Genomic DNA, 20437 nt, shown 5'->3' on the forward strand with positions numbered 1-20437 from the left:
AGTCCTAGAAGATCTATGTCGCAAGTCTCTTTGAAATGTGATGATTAGTACTTGAGATATCAGGCGAAAAGCTGAAAATTAACTAATTATGCTAATAAGGTGATTAATATGCACAAACATTTACCCCAAAACTAATTAAGTCTCTGCACAGTCCTCAAGTAACTATGTACCATTTCATTGAAACGTGATCATTACTACTCAAAATATCAAAAGCTGACAGTTAATTAATTATGTAAATTAGGTGATTGTTGTAGAAAAATCAGCCTAGTTTTTATGCCATGTAAATGCGAGCTAAATTTATAAATAAAATTGGCCCGACCCTTGGTCGAGCCTAACCAAGCCAAGTGTTGTATTTGCTTTGTACAGCGTATGATGTGGGTATTTGCGTATGAATGGGAATGTAAGGTTGCATGCGTCTTGCAGGTGGCTTTGTTATGTAAATTCATGGGAGTTGTGTGGTGGACGTGGCAAGTCAGTACACCATGAGTCATCGAAGTGTGAGCACCGTATTCAGCTCTGCCTAGCAGCAGTTTGTAAGGGCATTTCAGGCTCTTCGTCACCTTGCTCATGCTGCAGAACCCGACTAATAGTCAACCAGCGTAGCGTTTATACCTGTGTACAGACAGGACGAGTTTGTTGGTTTCAGAGGTCCTGTCCTTTGCTGAATAGAATAGGGAGGAGTGACGGCATATCAACCTTGGCTTGGTGATTGTGAACTGGTGTATCGTGGACGTACGTTAATATTGGCAACTGGTGGTGGTGAATGGTTTCTATTATATCTACCCGGATCGGTTACTGGTGGCACAGGCAGTGTTAGAAGCTCTATGGACTTGATGTGGATGGTAGCTGAAGTATCGTCGATGCTAAGTTTTGAGGAGCGTAACAGAACACTGCAGGACTACAATAGAACACTGATACTGTTAACTTTATCAAAGTTTTGCTTTGCCTTAATTCCCTGACCCGAAGGCCTTGTATGGCCCAACTTAGTTTTACATAACTATGTATTAAGCATATTGTTGTATTTCGCATAAATGGATAATAGATTGAAGTCGTTGATTAACGATTGTCGATTAACGTGATTTATTAGTGATAAGTTCTTGTGCACAAGTTTCATGTTAATTTCTGAGTATGAATATCTGTTGATGAGGTTTAGAGAATAAAATAGCTTAGTTAACTGTATACACTTTGTCATCACCATTCATTGTGTGCTCCCGCGTGCTTAGCCAATCCTCGGTCTCTGAATATGTGATTAATATGTACTGTACCCTAAAAACTATCAGGTCTGTGCAGTGTCATATGACATCTATGTACCAAGTTTTTATTGAAATGTTATGATCAGTACTCGAGAAAAGCCAAAAATTGATTAATCATTATGCAAATTAGGTAATTAATATAAACAGAGATTTTTACCCAAAACTAATCAAATCTGCGCATTAGTTCAGAGCATCCATGTGCCAAGTTTCACCAAAATCCAATGAGTGGTTCTCCTAATATCAGTGGAACAGTCATGGAACAGCTTAAAATCAGTTAATTATCATGCAAATTAAGTAGCTAATATTCATGGATTTTTACCAAAACCTAATCAAATCTGCGCATTATCCCAGAGCATCTATGTACCAAGTTTCACTAAAATTTGATAAGCGGTTCTTGAGATAACGGTGGAACAAAAAAAATGGCATACATACAGACATACAGACAGGGTAACTGCAAAGACTCTCTTTTGTGCTTAGCACACGGGAGTCAAAAATAAATTCAACCGCTCGTTTGTGCTGGGACAGCGCTCCCGGTGACGACACAACGAACATAGGGGTTCAGATTTGTGTGTATAAGATGGCCGCTTAGATATCGACTGTGTTGTGCAAGTAAGGAAACAGAAAATCGTTTTATGGGTATTTAGAAGTAGTGTGAGAACTATAAAGACCTGGAGAGAGTATTGTGTATGAAGGAATAAATCGACGGACTTGTGAGTACTCTGTAGCGTGTTTGATGTGTATTCCTCGCTTGTCAAAAGATCGACGACCCCCCACCACGCCACTGAATGAATTTGCGTCATCGCTACGTCTTGTGCCTTATATAGACGAATCTGTATTCGACTTGTAGTCCTAGGACCTAATGTACTGTACATGTATATAAAACGGACTAAGTGGAACATAGGATATATGGGGATCTTTTTCACGATCACGCTAAAAGGACTTAAAACATTTAATTATTTCTTTTTGTAAAACAAAAAAAAAATCCCAACTTAGCCAGTCTAGACATGGGCGTACTATCTCTAGTAGCCGGTAGGCTGGTTGGCGATCCGTTACGCTCAAAAACAAGCAACATGTTTTTGGCTGTTTCCATGGTGTGACATATAAACCGACGTTAGCTTCATGTATAACTAATACGAGGTTTGCAAACACCATTCAGTCTTTAGAAGTCACTTAGTTTATTACTCGAACCACAGTCACTCTCCTAGTAGAGTGACTCTGGTTCGAGAAGTAGAGTGACTGTGCTAGGACGTATTCTGTTACATTTATTATTTCCAACCGTTTTGCTATAGCATTTTCTAGAATGAAGCGTTTTCTGTAAATGCTGGAAAGCGAAATAATGAAATAACGAAAAGGTAAATATTTACCTAAAGTACAGTGTGTTGAACTTCATAATAATATACTTCATAATGCAAAACACTAGTCACGATGAGTTGTTTAAATATACGACTCCTAATTGAAAAATATGACCAGTCCAGAATTTCAGACGGATATTAAGCAACCTCAGAGCATATCAGAAGCATTTACTCTAAAATATAAAAAAAACCTGCAGTCAAAAGTCAAGAATGCCAGCAAATAAAGGACTCTGTCCCACAATCCTTTGTGCGCCGCCAGTGGCTAGTATTTATAGTTCACCAGCGGCTTGTATTTATAGTTGTGTGCGCTCCTTTAGTAGCGCTGTGCATGACGGGTGTCTTCCGTCATTGTTGTTGCTTTTCAATAAAGCTGTTTCTTATCGTTCACCGGTGTTTGTATCGTTACTGGCGTGGTGGCAGCGTCGGAATACGAAATCGACGCTAAATATCGTTCCTAAGAAGTCCGGCCATTCATGTAATCACCAGTGAACTTGCTTCTACTATAGCGGTAAGAAGTCCACTTTAAGTTAGTGTGTCGCTTTATATTGAACTGTCATCATGGCATATAATGTACGGGTACCAAAACAGTGGAGTTTGACCAAACATGAGTCAATAACGTCGTTCGAAGCCTGGCGGCAAAATCTGCAGTATATTTTGTCATTGGATCCAAATTTTGATATATTTCTTGCCACTGATTATACATGGAATAAGAAGTCTAATGCCACGCCACTGCGTGGTTTTACCGACGATGATGAAAGTGTCGGAGAACCGAAAGGTCGAACCGCTCAACAAAAGGTCATGCATCTCGAATTAATGCTGGGTCAAATTGCCAATTATTGTCCTGTAATTTCACGCAACACCATCATAAAGTCGTCCACATCCATGTCATCAATTTGGCAAGCAATTCGTTTACACTATGGCTTCCAGACCTCGGGTTCACATTTCCTGGATTTTAATAATATTAAATTAGAAGCTGACGAGCGCCCAGAAGACCTATACCAACGCCTGGTTTCATTTATTGAGGACAATTTGTTACATCGTGACAGTGATAAAAAACATCATGGGGAAACCACCACCATTGATGAAGAACTCACACCTTCCTTAGAAAACATCATTGTGCTCACATGGTTACGCCTATTACACCCACAGCTACCAAGCTTAGTGAAACAACGGTATGGCACTGAATTACGCTCAAAGACGCTTGCTACTCTAAAACCAGAAATTTCCCAGGCATTAGACTTGCTTCTGGAGGAGGTTCACGCTTCAGCTGACGCCAAGGTTTTGCGCTCCGTTGCCAATCAGTATATACACAACCAAGGACCCTCCAAAACCGACTACAACATCAACCAAGCGCCAGAGCACTAAATCATGCCCATTGTGTAAACAAGCTGGTCGTCCTAAATACAAACATTTCCGACAGAAGATCGCTTATACATTAGCAAATCTCGACAAATAAGTTGCCAGGATGATGAGTCTGACAGTGACGGTGAAGATATCACCACTGATAACTACAGTGACCAACCACCAAAAAATAGTGTTCGCACTTGCAGAGTTAACACAAAGCAGTCACCATTCTTTAAGGCTTTCTACCACCATCACCCTCTGCAATTAACACTAGACACTGGGGCTGAAACCAACATGATTAGGTCTTCACTTGCTAAATATATAGGAGCTACTATTCAAAATAGTTCGCAAAAAGCACTCCAGGTCGATGGGCTGACACCACTTCGAGTTATCTGTGAGACTCGTATAACACTCGTCATCGAAGAATTGGATGTCGACATTTTAGCTGGCACACCGTTCATAACAGTCAATGACATTTCCGTATGCCCAGCTATGCAGCAAATAACTATCAAAGGCACACATGTTGTTAGGTATGGAATCGAAGACGACACACTCCATTCACACAAAGTACGTCGCACACAGGCATTGGTATTGCGTTCCCCACCAGCCTCATCTGTTATTTGGCCTGGCGAATTTCTAGAAATTAAACTACCACCTAATATTGAAGAAGATGAAACTTTCGCAATTGAGTCGCGTCACGATTCACCCAGCATGTGTAACCTCAAACCGTCACATAGATGGCCTCAGCCAGATATCATTGAATCAGTCGCAGGCAAAATTCGCATTTGTAACAACTCAATGTCACCAAAAGTAATACGGCGCAATGACCACTTTTGCCAAATTCGTCATACCACATCACCACCATCAGCAGCATCTAGTACACCAGTCAAGGACACTCCTGACAAATCTCGTCCACGCTCACCAACAATGCACTTGGATGGTGTCGACCTTGACCCTGACGCAATTTTGACGATCGCTGAGCGCTCCCAATTTCGAAGTCTACTTTGTACTTACGACGATGTCTTCAATCCATCAATTTCCGGTTACAACGGTGCATGTGGTAAATTTGAAACGTCTGTCAACATGGGCCCTGTTGAGCCTCCTCAAAGAAAGGGGCGCGTCCCTCAATACGCTCGGGATAAGCTCGTAGAACTACAGAAAAAGTTTGACGACCTTGAAAAATTGGGGGTATTCCGTCGACCTGAAGACGTTGGAGTTACCGTAGAGTATCTAAATCCATCATTTCTGGTCAAAAAAACCAAACGGCGGTTATAGACTTGTTACTGCATTCGCCGACGTCGGTCGTTACAGCAAACCACAACCTTCGCTAATGCCAGATGTCGATTCAACACTACGAACCATCGCATGCTGGAAATACATGCTCAAGACTGATCTAACCAGTGCTTTCTACCAAATCCCATTAGCAAAGGCCTCGATGAAATATTGCGGTGTCGCAACACCTTTTCGTGGTGTGAGAGTATATAGGCGTTCGGCCATGGGCATGCCCGGGTCAGAAACTGCTCTTGAGGAGCTAATGTGTCGCATATTGGGTGACTATATACAACAAGGGTGTGTCGCAAAACTTGCTGATGACCTATACTGCGGAGGGAACACCCCACTTGAACTACTCTAAAACTGGGAAAACGTTTTACAAGCCTTAAGTAAGTGTAACATTCACTTGTCAGCTAGCAAAACAACGATCTGCCCAAAGTCCACAACCATTTTGGGTTGGATTTGGCGAGAGGGTCAACTTTCAGTGAGTCCTCATCGCATTGCAACTCTTTCATCATGTGCACCTCCTGACACTGTCCGTGGACTACGCTCATTCATCGGCGCCTATAAAGTTTTAAGCCGTGTCATAAAAGGTTGTGCAGCTATAATCGCTCCATTTGAGTCAGCACTTGCAGGCCTGTCATCACCAGACAAAATTCAGTGGTCAGAGAGCTTACTACATAGCTTTAAAACAGCACAAACTTCACTCGCACAGAACAAATCAATTGTTCTTCCTCGTCCCTCAGATCACCTATGGATTGTAACCGATGGCTCAGTAACCAAGCATGGCATTGGCACAACCTTCTACGTAACGCGCAATGACAAAACTTCACTAGCAGGATTCTTCAGTGCCAAACTATGCAAACACCAAGTTACATGGCTACCATGTGAAATCGAAGCACTATGTATTGCGGCATCAGTTAAGCACTTCAGTCCGTTTATTATCCAATCAGAGCACCAAGCCTGCGTTCTAACTGACAGCAAGCCATGTGTACAGGCAGTTGACAAACTCTGCCGTGGGGAATTCTCATCAAGCCCACGTGTCACTTCCTTTCTTTCTACTGTCAGTGGCATTACGCCACCTTGCAGGTTCAGCCAACGTGCCATTCGATTTTGTGAGTCGCAATCCACCAGAGTGTGACGAACCAAATTGCCAAATTTGTCACTTCATCCAGCGCACTGAGGATGCGGTTGTAAGGGGATCCACTATTACAGACATCATTAACGGCAAACTACGCCTCCCGTTTACCACCAGATCAGCGTGGCTAAGTACACAATCACAGTGTCCAGATTTACGACGTGCACACGCTCACCTAAAACAAGGAACAAGACCATTAAGGAAACTCACCTCAATCGCTACTATCGCAAGAGATGGTCTCCTCGTCGTTAAACACAACTAACCCTTCCAAGTGTCATCTGATCTAATCATTCCACGCGCTGTTCTTAACGGACTTTTAACTGCACTTCACATCAAACTAGATCACCCAACTAAACACCAGCTAAAGCAGGTCTTTAAACGCAACTTCTACGCTCTCGACCTGGACAAATCCATAGAGTTAGTGTCACAACAATGTCATGTCTGTACGTCGCTTAGTAAGCTGCCTGATACGCTAATAGAACAAACATCTGAGGACCCACCACACTCAGTCGGAGTATCTTTCGCAGCTGATGTAATCAAACGCAATCGCCAACTCATACTCGTCCTAAGGGAAACCGCTACGTCTTACACGTCATCCACCATTATTGATAGTGAGAACCAAACCGCACTACGTGAAGGTATAACCCGCTTAGTCATAGAAATGCGTGCACTCGACGGCCCATTTGCTGTGGTCCGTGTCGATCCTGCTCCTGCTTTCATAGCGCTACGTAATGATAGCATGCTTGAACAGTACCGTAACATCTCTGTTAAGAAAAAGTATAGAAATGAAATGAATATAATGTATTCTGCTATGAAAGTTTAATATTGTAATTTTGACTCGTTCAAATCAAAAAGGAAGCAAGCATGTAGATAAATAATGAATGGAAATTTGTTTGTCATTTAATTCTAATAGACTGGGAGGCAGAAACTAATGTTCAAAACACGAAATACACCGCTCTCAGATTGGTTGTAAGCCAGCCAATCAGAGAGGATTTAGAATGATTAGCGGCAGATTACGTGTGTATATAATCTTGTGGGCCTGTGGACCAAGTATTAGTAATAATTAAATGATATGGGAAAATAACTGAAGTAATGCATGCCAACAAGAAAATGGTCAAATATGGTTATGGGCGATAGAGAAGCTGGATCGGTATTCTAAAAGATATCATTGACAACTAGAGGATAGGTTTTGTATGCAAGGGCAATCTGTTCCACACAATTTCAGAAATTTTGAATAGAACTTTTTGGAACTGAATAAAACAACCCCCCCCCCAAAAAAAACATTGAACTCTGGTGACCTTGCCCTTTGTTATATAATAGATTTCTCTTTATCATCGTTGGTTTCAATATGAATATGCATTGTCATAATTAATTTTGAATACAAACAATTTTTGGGGTTGAAACAACAGTGGGAAAGCAGTCTACCAAATGTCCTTGATAGATGTAAATATCTTACGCAAACATTGGTGCCTAATTTGTTTAATTATTTTAAGGGACATAATTTCCAGCTTTATTCAAAATAATTCAGATATTTTAGTATAAAAAAAATGCCTCATCTCAGAAAAAAAAGTGCTGCATTTAGATTCATAAAACATGTAAGATAACATAAAATCTTACCTGTACAAAATACTTAGACAAAAGGCAGCTGTCTGTCAAAATTTAATGATACACTGAGACAAACATGAACTGCCTTATTATATTCATTGTGTGACTACTGTATTATTTGAAAAGTAAAACGCACCCTCTATGAATAAATATGTTGCAAGCTCTGCTTTGTATACAAATCAACTTAAATAGTTGGCATAATTATGTATTATTTCTTCAGAGAAATAATCATCCAGACATTGTAAAAGGGAAACCGATTCACAACTTTTTCTATCTATAACAGAAACCTGTAAAACATTAAACATTTCCAGATTCACTGTCTGAAAAGTACATTTAGATCTATTGCAGGATTTACAAAAATTACAAAATGCACCAATGAATATAGTTTGAACAGTGTGCATTGGCATATTATTGCAGTTTAAGTCACAGTCATCTAGTAAGTTGAATAAGACATACTAAAATTCATGAGCATCATTTTGTATGAATGGATTGAACTGTTTTTTCGATCGGATGTATTTTTGAAGCCAAATTGGATTAATAAATATGTGTTTATCTGAACACACGTCTTCTATAAAATGCTTAAAATCACATAATAAGCATGACTGATCTTTTTTGCACAAGTGATTTTTAGACTTAGAATGTATTAATACCTGTATGATGACATTTTGATAACATATGAGGCCTAAATTTTGAAAACTTATTGCAGGAATCATATGTAAGCAATCTGATTGAAGGATATTATTTCTATAATGCTCAAAATGTTCAAACAATTTTAAAGTATTTAATTGAATTTCAGAGCAATTCATAAGATATCTAATGTCATGAATAATCTGGTCTGTAGAATCAGAAAATGCAACTAAATACACAGAATAATCACTGCAAAGATGTAGATTCTCAGGAGGCAACAGTACTGTTGACTTCTCTTTGGACACCAACTAACTATTTTATAAACATGGTACATACTTCAAGGCTGAAGTTGCTTTGCATACAAAGCAGAGCTGGCAACATGATAGTTAACCTGAGAGGGCGCTTTTTACTTTTCAAATAATACTGTCATGGTACAAAGAATATAATGAGACAGTTCATATTTGTCTCAGTAAATCATTAGTTTTTAACAGAGATACCTGTACAAAATCCAACTAAAATATTACATTGTATGTTATCTTGCATGTTGTACAATTGTGTACATGTCTAAATGCAGCACTTTTTTTCTGAGTTGAGGCATTTGTTTTTATATTAAAATATCTGAATTACTCTGAATAATACAGAATACAGAAGTACAATTGATGTTTAATTGTTACTGAATTGATTTATTGAGATGGAAATCACTACTATAAATAGTTTTATTTTCTGTCTTTTGTATTCTAATTAAGTACAAAGTGGGGATATCCCTTAACACTATTTCTTTGAAGTGTGTTTTTAAATTAGTATTTTAAAAGCTCTATAAATTATATCCTAATAGCTGAGGCAAATTCCTGTGAATTTTAATTCTCAAAATTTATATACTTCAACAAAGAAATGTTTTTGTGTTTTTTTCCAATGAACTGTATGTCAAATACAGAATACATATTTTTGAGTATAATTTTCTATCGGCTTCAGATCTTGACCAAAAGTTTGGTACGCAATTCATAGGAGTGCTTATATTGATTATCCGACATCTTGTTTTCTGTTAAGATTTTACTGGTAGTTTTGCAAATCTGTATCAGACTGCTGTGCAACAACTCTCTCCATCAGTTTGCATTGAAATCCAGTCTAGTATATATATACATTACCAAGGATATTATTACAAGATAAATGAGTTGCTTCATTGAACACATACAGCAATGCATATTCACACTGGGACCTTTGAATGTGCATCACCAGTGATCAGTCAAGTAGAAAATATTTTATCAGATTTTCTCAATTTTTGCATGATATTCTCATACAAGACATCTGTTCTTCGAACCCAGGAAAGACTTTATACTGATGAATAAGGTGACCAAGTTTGATAAAGTTTGGAATAGAATTAATAAAGTTATTATGCACACAATAACATTAACAAAGACGACAACGACAACGCCGGACAGAAATTTTTCCCTTAATATACCTTTCCCTTCCATCTTTGATGTTATGGGTAAGGTAAAAATGATTCCAACAAGATTCACATTTCCATCAAACTTATCAATTTTCTTGTCTTCAAAAAAATATCTCCCAAACATTTGTGTAAAACTTTTGGATATGCCAACAGAAAATAACATTTCGGCAAATACAATCTCCTTACAGAACAAAAGAAAACGTATATGGACATCAATTTGTGGTTGAACTTACCCAACTACAAAGGAGATTATTTCAGCTTTCTTTGCTTTGATAGAAACCACAGATGGTAATGTTATTTCAGTCAACTCTTTTATTTCATGTTTATAGAATACTCCATCCTCTGTTACAACTTCTCTGAAAACAATCATGAGGATGATTCAATTGAAGGCAAACTCTAGAATAAGGTTGGGTTACGCAAAGTGATTCTTTGTTTGACAACAGCAGCACTCTAAGTTTGCAGGATTTTGACAAACGTATGGAAGATAATACAATCGATTATCAAACAAGAACAATTTACACCATCACCTTGAGAGGACGCTCTGAAATACACAATTTCTCAGCAGGATCTGCCTGGGGTTAATGTTGAGGCTTGTGGCCAAATAGCCTATCCTTGGCTGACAAAGATGTAAAATTTTGTAAACCTGCCTCTCACATTGATTTTTGATTTCAAAATGTCAAACAAAGAATAACTTTCTTAGATTTGTAGGTTTGAGTTAGGCCACACCGACTTAATTTTATGGATGACATCCGCACGCGCATTAGTTTTCGCCTGTTCTCAAAAAAAAAATCTCGAACGACGAGTCTTCACAGATCGGTTTTCTGCATGGAACTTGCTGACTCATATTGGCGCAAAGCGCTGGCTTGTCGTAAAATTTGTTTTGGACTACCTCAAAATGTGCAAATTTTGTTGTAAATGATCTTCTGCACATGCGTATTGCGTTGCCGGAATTCCAACATGGCGACTACGCCACCAAAACACGTGAGCATGAAAGTTCAGAGAAAAAATAGACGAATTGTAGACTAGTACGCAATTGACGTCGACCAGGGAGATGTCACGTTTACACAGCTATACGAGAGATTGGTAGCGGCAAGCGAGTTTCGCCCAGACAACTTTAAGTACATATTGTCCAGAGTGGCTGTGCCGCGTTTCTTATTTTTTTTTTTTTTGCATTTTCTGATTCGGATAAGTGAGTAATATTTTGATCATATGACGAATTTTCATCAAGATACATGTACATAATTTTTCTGCATGCAAATTTTTGTTGATTCTCTGTTGGTGTTTTTTTTTCAATATTGAGCCTCTTATAATTTGTTACATAGTTGAAGTAGGTCTAGAGCATTTTTGTCTACACTTAGACTATCTGAAATGTCACTTTAAAAGCTGTAGTTTGAATGTCAAAGAAGTTAATTTCCAGGTTGCTGTTGACAAACTTATTGTTCATTTTTAATTTTTTGTTTCAATACAACACAGTACGTTTTTCTTTATTATTGAGTTGATGTGTATGCCTTTGGCAAAGCTAACATCTGCCTTATTCTCTTGCCTTTTCAAAATCAAAGGTGATGATACCTGTGACAGTAATACAGTACGAGATGTGTAATCAACATGTGCCTCCTACAAATAAAGACTTCTTGTTGTTTTTTTGATACACTGTGTTCTGTGGTTCAATTCGTAATACCAACATCGTAGTCCTATGGTTTTAGAAGCATTTTTTTTTTTTTGCAGGATTTTTTTTTCTTCGCCCTCTCGCATTAGTTTTGGGGCCTCCAGAGGATGTCATCCATAAAATTAAATCAGTGTAGCCTTAGATTACAAAAAAACGGCATGAACAAGACAACTTACTTGTCATTGTAAGCTACAATAGTTATAACTTTTTCAACTAGTTCATCCTCATCATCGTCTTCATCATCACTTGTATATTCCTAGAGTAAAAAATAAATAAACTACAGTGTACAGCAAGATCGAATACAAAGGGGAGCCCCAGAAACTATACTAAGACTACACTTATCAGTGTTCCCTGTAAGCCCTCATTTTGCAGCTAAGGATATCTTTTGCAAAAAGTAAAATTAAACTTTGATAAAAACAATACAAAACATAGAAAAAACTACTGTTGACCTAGCCCGTGAATGTCAAGTTCAAATCAAGTTTTAAATGAGTTTAAAAGGAATGAAGGTTGTGAAATAAACTGACTTATTGTTTGGACAGCAATGCAATTTTTCTATTGATATATCAAGAGATTCCAATCTGCATAATCTATGAATTTCTACTGACGAGGACAGATACATGCATAAAGCTTCGCATTTTTGAACTATGACTAAAAGAATTAAATTAACTCCAGGATATCATATTTAACAGAGAACTGACTTTAAATAATATAGCAAATACTTTTCATGTTAAAAGATGTTTGATTAGAACACAGGAACTTGCCTACTGAACTGGAGTAGTTATTTGAATGGTACCCTGAATTGTACAACTACTAGATCCTAATTATTGCCGCCCACTTGCAGACATCGAGATTGTGATTGGTTGAGAGCTATTGGCCGTTTGCTAAAGTCTGTAATCTGATTTTAACGATATTATATATAGTTTTGTAGAAGAGCTAATAGTACCTGAAAGTTGGTTCCTGCAGTTGTTGTTAATGACCACCGAGGAGTGCTGTCTTTCGGGGTCCACAAATCCACCATAACACGTTTGACCATCACAGTTTCATTTTCCTTGAGCTCCGGTTCGGCTGCTCTCTTCCCCCACAATTTAAGATCTATGGTTCTGTTGAAGTCATCTTTCAAAACCACAGTTCTACGTGGAACAGTGCTTGTGTCTAAATCTTTAACCTGTTAATAGAGAGACATGGAACGGTTACAAAAACTGGTATAGTTTTTTACTAATTTAAACTTTTGTCAAAAAACATTTAGTCCATTAAAACGACAATAGCTGCGACTTTGAACATGTTTCAGTTTAAAAATAATCATATACAGATGTCCAAATCTTAGTGAAATATTGTTTTGAACATGACTGGATGTGCATAGTGAACCTACACAAGGTTAATATTACATTAAATGCGATGTGAAAACTAAGGGTAGAGTAGTCACCATTTTGTTTTATACCAGTCACGTAATGAGGACTGTAGACAACGACAAACAATTATGGCAAATGACACATAAAATCGTCAGAGATCAGACCAATCTTCTGATGGTGTCCTTTTCGTTCGGTTCTCAAATGAGGCTCTTGGAATTTAGGGCCAGTTCTAAATTATCTTGTAGTCTGTGTAGAGCACGAGTAAGGTGACGTACGGGATTTAGCACTTGGTTTACAGCTAGTTACAGGGAGACTGACAGAACGAAGGCTGAACATTTTGAACAAGTAAAAATGTTCCAGTTGCAGCTACTGCGGCTTTAATACATATATATTCTTACTTTCCATACATAAGGGGTAAGGGGTATAAGCAATAGTGGAGTAAATTTATTTCAATGTCTAAAACCCATGTTGATGGCATTTAAAAAAATATTCTTACCTGAGATATGGTGGCAACAACAGAGCATCTTCTTTTGTCAGGCGAACACTTAATGTCAGGTATCGATATGACTGGTGGAGTCTTAAACTCCTCAACAACTTGTTTGTCATATTGAAATGAAGAAGTTTTCATAAATACCTGCAAGACAGTTTTGTAAATTAGAAGTATTGCTGTGTATGATTGTTACTGCAGTTTTAGTTGTTCCGAATAGCCTATATTTGGGCTATACAGCCTGGGAGCAGCAGTTCCATTAATAGAGTAATGTGCAGTTTTTTACCAATACGGGGCTGTTAACATGTGTCACAAATTGGTACTTCATGGTACATTAACATTCAAAATGAAACAAATCCATGTATATCACTTCATAAACTGCTGTAATTTTTGTGTGCATATAACTTACGATTGCACTGGAAAGTGTGATTATAGATCAACATGTTCATATCTGTCATGTTGGATTTTTTGGCAGTCAACATCATTGCCAATTTTTGTCGAAGTTATCACTTGGAACCTTGCATTCAACTCTATAATGGATTATTTATGGAAAAGAATAGTATGTGTTCACTCTCATATCACTTGTAGAGGAATGGAACTGTAGCTCCCAGGCCATATAGCTCAAGTGTAGGCCAGTTTGCAGCTGATAAAACTGCTGCAAATATAGTGGAGAATTGGTTACTCAGGGACTTTAGCTATCTACCGTTTGATTGAAACTTAATTCACCAAATGACAACAGATAGTGAACAAAAATAGGTAAAGTATGAGGCAACATACTATTGACTAAATAATATAAATGCTATTTCCAGTAACCGGACAGTTAAATAAACATATGATAAATATGAGCAAGTAAAAAATACTAGGTCAGTAAAGATTTTTTTATTTAAACAGATGTAATAAGGATTTGACAATTAGGAATTCTGGGGGAGGAAGGTTGACTTTAAGAAATATTCATGAAGGATGTCATAGTCACAGCAACGCCAGACAACTAAAAGAACAGACTAGCAACACAGCATCTTCATCTAGTGCTTGACACGTTTGGGTTACTTTTTAAATCGTATTAACTAAAACAATCTGTTGGTCTAAATTGCTAAAATATAGAAATCACTCGATACTTTCATACTTCATTTCATACAATCTCGTGAGATACTATGAGAAATAGAGCCGAGTGGAATGTAGGTATCTCGTGTTCATGCAAAGCGCCAAAGAAAACGCAGAAGTGCCCACAGAAATGAACGATACACACACACACGGACCGGTAGTTGATCTTCATAGAAAAAGTTTAACAATGCATAGCAAAAAGTCAAAATCATCAAAAATACCACTCCAAAATGCAAAGGCGCCAAAAAAATTAAACCGTCTTTTGTATCAAGATAACTTTCGAATTTAAGTTTCGTACAGTTTCTCTGGCAGTTAGTTGGTAATTAGGCTTTTGTAAACATATGGAGTGTAGGAACGTCTTTTGTAAATGTTGGAGGGGAGGAACGTTCTGTCACGAGAAAACTTTGAACCGATAAAGATCAGAAGATGGCGGCTCTGTATTGTTCAAATTTCTGTGGCATTGGTGACGAAAAAATAAAAATGGCGGGAGGGATTACGCTAGTGTCGTAAGCTTCCGTTAATAGTTAGGAACATAGATTACGTTATTAATATCAAATAGTTTTATAAAGATGTGAAGTAGAGTAAATATTGTGAGAAACGTCCACAGCGCAAAGTTAAGACAATTGGTAGTAACGCGCGAACAGGATTTTGTCGTATGACTATCAAAAAAGTTAGCCTACCTTTGTATTTTCCGTGCATCGTATGATATCCGATGAGTTATTTACATTTGTCAGTAGGACAAACGTATTTTCCTTGAGAAGCTCACGTTGTTCGCCGACTTGCTTGTACTTCTGTACTGACTCCTTATTTCTGTCAGTTTCTTGGAAGACAGTACATCTCAGAGATTTGATGTGATCCGTGGCATCACTGGCAATCACCATCCCAACATAACCGGTAGAACCATATTGGGTCAGTCGACGGTCAACGGGTTCAATTACAAATAATTTTACAGAGTTTTTAGCACTTTTAGGCATGTTTCTGTATGTAAACGAAAACTTCTAGTGGACAAAACTTAGACCACAATGTTATGTTTCTGATGCAGCATGAAGGTTTGAACTCATTTAATTCAAGTAAAAACAAGTCTGGTTTACAACGAGTGAGACTGACCGTAATGGCTGCCGCCAACAACAACCTGGGTCATAGGTCATAACAGATATAGTACTCTCTTTCAAGAGAGGTTGCACTACTACAGTTACTATACATATGTGATATTATAACACACAATACTAAAACGTGCACACATCAATGCGAGAAAACTACGAGAATAGTTTCACTGCGCATGGGCAACACGCACGTGATTAGTTGATAGCTTGTGATAGGTCGAATCACAATCTCTACCATCCGTCCGCTGCGTAGAACCCTTGCGTACAGGATGGTCGAATCGGTACAATGGGTAGATGAATCACTGCGCATTGCTTCTGTGCATGTTCCTCCGCGCCGAACTTGTGCCAAAAACAGAATTGTGGCTGTACTAATGCCTATTATTGTTATTTATGGCCACTTTTTGTGATATTTTGGAATACTTTTCGGGGTTTTTTCACGATTTTACGTTTTTTGTTGTCACACAAGGCGAATTGTGATTTTCTTTCAGATTTTATGAGGAAACGATAAAACTATAAATAGAACTATTTTGTGGATATAACTGATCTTGTTACCAGTATGATTGTAGATTATTGCAGTAGAGTGGTGTAACTATTCTTGTTACCAGTATGATTGTAGATTATTGCAGTAGAGTGATGTAACTATTCTTGTTACCAGTATGATTGTAGATTATTGTAGTAGAGTGATGTAACTATTCTTGTTACCAGTATGATTATAGATTCTTGCAGTAGAGTGATGTAACTATTCTTGTTACCAGTATGATTGTAGATTATTGCAGCAGAGTGGTGTAACTATTCTTGTTACCAGTATGATTGTAGATTATTGCAGTAGAGTGGTGTAACTATTCTTGTTACCAGTATGATTGTAGATTATTGTAGTAGAGTAGAGTAGTGTAACTATTCTTGTTACCAGTATGATTGTAGATTATTGCAGTAGAGTAGTGTAACTATTCTTGTTACCAGTATGATTGTAGCTTATTGCAGTAGAGTGATGTAACTATTCTTGTTACCAGTATGATTGTAGATTCTTGCAGTAGAGTGATGTAACTATTCTTGTTACCAGTATGATTGTAGATTATTGCAGTAGAGTGATGTAACTATTCTTGTTACCAGTATGATTGTAGATTATTGTAGTAGAGTGATGTAACTATTCTTGTTACCAGTATGATTGTAGATTATTGCAGTAGAGTGATGTAACTATTCTTGTTACCAGTATGATTGTAGATTATTGCAGTAGAGTGGTGTAACAGTTGATGCCAATACTGAATAATTGTAAAATGTATTGGCTTGTAGTACATGTCCTATATGAATGGCTTATACATGTAGGACAGTACAACAGTTGCCAGTAATTGGCCCATCCCATGCTGCTGTTTGCAGCCGTCTTAAGGATGTAAACAGATGAATGTAGCACACTGATGTTGCATCATTGCTAAGCAAATATGATGTATTCAGTGTTATTTTCTTTGTATTGAACCTATATCCATGTATGACAATAAAGTCACCACAAGTTAATCAATTTCACATTTGTTGAGGTATTGGTAAGATGAGCATACTTCAGTGACATCAAATAACATGTTGTTCATATATTAGCTATATACTACAATATTGTAATGTTTGACATGTACAGTACATACTTTCGTTGTATATGTTAAAATTTATGATTGTGTTATTGAAATTGTTCAGTGAAAATAAGTAACAATGTAATGATGATCTGTGAAATATACTGGATAACAGAATTGAGATGTGTCAGTATGGTTGGTGAACATTAGATCAAGAGTGCCAGCCAATCTATGTGTGGGTTCATTAACTAGCTGATGCAAATTATGGTTTTCAAAAACTTGAGTTATCTTTTCAGTTGGATCATTTATATCTACATTGAAGTCACCAGTTATAACAACAGTGTCACATTGTTTACTGTGCTGAATTGTTATACAATCAGTAATTAACTGTGTTATTGCATCATTAATTCTATACCATGGCTGATTTGGGGGAATATATACACACACTATAAGAGTTTTTCCAGTAATTATGCCAACAGCTTCAATAAAAGCATTATAATTAAAATCATGAACAACATGTTTTGCACTGTAAATAGCACATCCATGATCACTATCAACAGAGAAATGTTCCATATTTTGTAGTTTATAGTTATTTCCATTTTTCAGCCTTGTTTCTGTCAGGCAAATTGCATCCAGTCTACTTGTAAAGGGGTGACATTTCAAGTCAGCATGATGTGATTTCATTGACCTTATATTTAGATGTCCAACAGCAAGAAAGTGTTGTTTTTCAACTGTCTCAATAGGCCACTTATAATTGAGTAGCATTGTATCTTGTAGTCTTTTCATTTCTTTGAGTGCTGACTTGTTGACTTTGATGTTTTTCTTTTGAAAATCAACTAAACGAAGTCCTGATCTTGATTTTACTCGACTAAACATAGTGTACATTTGACCAGGTGATGTACGACAAGGAGGACTCATGTCACCAATCATATACTCATACGTACTGCCCTGTGATTTATGAACAGTTATTCCCCATGCCAGAGTACCAGGAAACTGTGTTCTATCTACTTTAACTGATTGAGCTTTTATTGAGAAAGAGAATGTTTCTGTGACAGCTTTAATAGGAACTGAATCAGGGTATTTACTTGTTTTCTTAGCCTCCTTTCCAGTGCTATTACAGTCAAATTTTACATATATTATCCCTTTCAATGGCTGTTGTTGATCTATATCTATATGCGTTATCTTTCCTGTCACTCCATTTACAAGACCATCAGCAAGATCTGTATTTTTCAAATGCATATATCTAGCATTAACTGCAATTTGTATTTCATCTTTTAGTCCACCTGTGTCATGCATATTATTTGAAATAATGGTTACTTTCGCCCTTCCAGTATGTAAGTCTTTAGTAGTATCCTGTGCATGAATAGTTATAACATCAGTACAAATTTGAAAGTAAACATGCAAATTCGGGATCATTCTGCTGACGTACAATTTCAGTTAACTCGTGTAGTTTGAATAGATTTAGCCATGGAGATCCTGCGAAAACATTGGTATGTATTACCCTTGATGGTTTGTATATAGGTCTCTCTCCCACTGGGTTTAACTGTAATAAGTCTCCTACAGCAAGGATGGAAACACCTCCAAATGGACTTTCATTTTCAAAAATATCTTGGAGTATTAAATTTAGGTTTGAAAATGTCTGACCACCAACCATTGATATTTCATCAATAATAATTATTTTCAACATTGCATATTTTGATCTTAAGCTATTTAATGTCTGTGCAGATGGTTAGGTGATATTCACTTGATTCACCTTTTTTTCTGAAAGGAAGTTTAAATGCACTGTGAAGTGTAGTTCCTCCTATGTTCACTGCGGCTTTACCAGTGGAAGCAGTCAATATGACAGTAGGGATATCAGGACTTGTACCTACTGTACGAAGCTGTCGTATTGCACTTTGAAAGATTGCATTAACGGTAAGGGATTTGTCGACTCCGGCACCACCAGACAGTATAAAGAAGAATGGTATAAAGGGTTGCCAAGTATCTTAGCTAGTCTACATTTAGTAAACCATACAAAGATGAAATCATGAATTCTACGCTGTTTATCATTCAAAGTTCTTATTGACTTGTAATAGTCAATATCACGTATCAATATATCTTGTAATGTAACCGAATGCTTTGAGTTTGATGGTGCATTGACTGTAATAAGTGGTTGCATCATCTGATCAGGCTCCAAGTTTGATGGATCTAACATATTATAATTGTTGTCATCTGCAATCTCCTCATCTCTGCATTGTTCAGCGTGAACAGGTGCTACTCTGTCCCATATTTCCTTATCAACTTCATAAGTATCTACTGCATTTTCATAAGCATCCTGTATCTCGTCTATACAAGGTTCAAATTTCTTAATGGTGTCAACTATAGAATGATGTACCACCAAAAACTTAGCTTCATAGCTATCATTCAGTTAGTATCGTTCTGAATCTCTCTGCTTTGACACATAAAAATAACGAAGTACAACAGGTTTCTGTCTTTTACGAATCCACCCAAGTCCTTTCAAAAGTTTAATGTATGTTGTTTTTGTTCTTGACTTAGGTTCTGATTCATTCATATCAGGCATTACATCATCCGGATCATTGTCATCGTCGTCATCTATAACTGATTTTTTGTAGGTGTATCTTGAAGCAAACTCAGCAAGGAAAATATCTGTTAGGTCTTGCAGCATATTTATCAAAAATGTTTGACATATATACACATTCATCATTATCCTCCATCTTTTCTAGTTGTGACATACTCTTCAACATTCTAGTACATTCATGTTCATATCCTGTAGAAACAAACTGTACAGCTGTATTGGTTTGTTTTAGTGGCAATCGTGCAATAGCCTCATGCTGTGAAACTTCCCGTGAGCGCAGAAATGTATTTCCAATACATTTGAGTTTGTCAATAACTGTGTCTGCCTCTTTGACAGCATTCCTCATAAGTTCAGACATTTCCCTTTCAGGTTTACACATATAGGAAGTAATGTATGCAATGCATGCCGATACATCAGTAACATACTGTATATCCATGTTTGCTCTTAGTGCCTTCAAAATGTATGGATTATATGGATTTATACTTCCCTCTGATGGGGTTCTCTTTAAAATAATTGTTGCACGTTTCAATGACACCGACACTGCAGTATTGTAATCATCCTC

At 37.3% G+C, this 20437-nt stretch overlaps 1 long non-coding RNA gene across 1 annotated transcript in view; it reads right to left on the reverse strand.

The window, feature by feature from the left end:
• The window catches only part of LOC144360711 (uncharacterized), a 28515-nt gene that overhangs the window by 2672 nt on the left and 5406 nt on the right, over positions 1-20437 (reverse strand). Inside the window, exon 2 of the long non-coding RNA XR_013422291.1 lies at positions 2618-2778. This is a non-coding gene — a long non-coding RNA (uncharacterized LOC144360711). The remainder of the gene's footprint in view (positions 1-2617; positions 2779-20437) is intronic.

Source organism: Saccoglossus kowalevskii, chromosome 3 (genome assembly GCF_978046115.1).
Source record: "Saccoglossus kowalevskii chromosome 3, keSacKowa6.1, whole genome shotgun sequence".
Taxonomy (NCBI): Eukaryota; Metazoa; Hemichordata; class Enteropneusta; family Harrimaniidae; genus Saccoglossus; species Saccoglossus kowalevskii.